General features: G+C 42.9%; 1 long non-coding RNA gene across 1 annotated transcript in view; it reads right to left on the reverse strand.

Annotated features, from left to right (window-relative positions):
* Positions 1-401: 401 nt before the first annotated feature.
* The window catches only part of LOC107182431, a 10529-nt gene continuing 9622 nt past the window's right edge, over positions 402-1308 (reverse strand). The window contains exon 3 of the long non-coding RNA XR_001513147.1: positions 402-413. This is a non-coding gene — a long non-coding RNA (uncharacterized LOC107182431). The remainder of the gene's footprint in view (positions 414-1308) is intronic.

A 1308-nucleotide genomic window follows, 5' to 3' on the forward strand; every position in this document is an offset into this window, starting at 1 on the left:
TCCAATGCTCGACTGTCCAATCCTTGTGTTCTTGTGCGAATTGGAGATGTTTTATCTTGGCAACTGCAGACAGCAAAGGTGTTCGAACAGGCCTTTGGCTTCCATATCCCATGCGATGCAGTGCACGGCTAATTTTCCTACAAATGTCAGGTGGTCATAATAATCTGGCCACTCAGTGTATATTTTTTGTTTGGCATAAGTCACTATTGTAATATTTTGGCATTTAGTTTATAAAGATTTTCTTTTTGCCCTAACCGATTTGGCTCAGTGGATAGAGCATCAGCCTGCGGACTCAAGGGTCCCAGGTTCGATTCCGGTCAAGGGCATGTACTTTGGTTGCTGGCACATCCCCAGTAGGGGGCATGCAGGCGGCAGCTGATCGATGTTTCTCTCTCATCGATGTTTCTAACTCTCTATCCCTCTCCTTTCCTCTCTGTAAAAAATCAATAAAATATATTTTTTTAAAAAAGATTTTCTTTTTTTCAATATGTTTTTATTGGTTCAGAGAGGATAGGAAAGGGAGAGAGAGATAAAAAACACCAACAATGAGAGAGCATCATCACCTGGATGCCTCCTGCACGCCCCCTACTGAGGATCCAGCTGCAACCCGGGCATGGGCCCTGACCGGGAGTCAAACCGTGACCTCCTGGTTCCACTGAGCCATGCTGGCCGGGCCAAAAACATTTCCTTGAAGGAGTGGTAACTTGTCAAAAATTGCAAAGAAAACATTTTTACATTTGAAATCTTAAAAAAAAAAAGAGAGATTCAAGTTATTTGCTTCATTTTCTTAGTACAAAGTATCAATTAAACTGCCTCACACCATCAAGTAAAAGCATGTAACACAAATGCATGCCCTTGTTAGACCACCTAGGGAGCAAGTCTAAGCTTCCTTTGGCGGAGTGCTGATAACCAAGTGGTGGGTGCGACCGGTAGATTTCCCGCCTTTCCTGGCCTCCCCTTGTGAGCTGCATTTGTGTGGGAGCTCCGGCATAAGCTTCAGTAGGTGGCACTTCTGTTGGCCAATATCTTCTGGTGTCCCATGTTTTCAGACTTCTCAGAGCAAAGTCCTCCTAAGCTCACCTGTTTGTGCAGGGTGCCTACTGAAGGGAAGTTGCACCTAACCTGAGAGTTCTATGTCTGGGACACAGTGAGGTGAATTTATTATACAAATGGTTAATTGAAATCAATGACATCTAGCTTCCTTTCAGAAAAAAAAAAAACAATTATTTGAATATGGTATGGCTGCACCTCCTCTTCAGAAAATATTTTGTGTATTATCTTTACAGGTTGCTTATTTTGATGGAAATC

Source organism: Myotis davidii, unplaced genomic scaffold (assembly GCF_000327345.1).
Source record: "Myotis davidii unplaced genomic scaffold, ASM32734v1 scaffold1416, whole genome shotgun sequence".
Classification (NCBI taxonomy): domain Eukaryota; kingdom Metazoa; phylum Chordata; class Mammalia; order Chiroptera; family Vespertilionidae; genus Myotis; species Myotis davidii.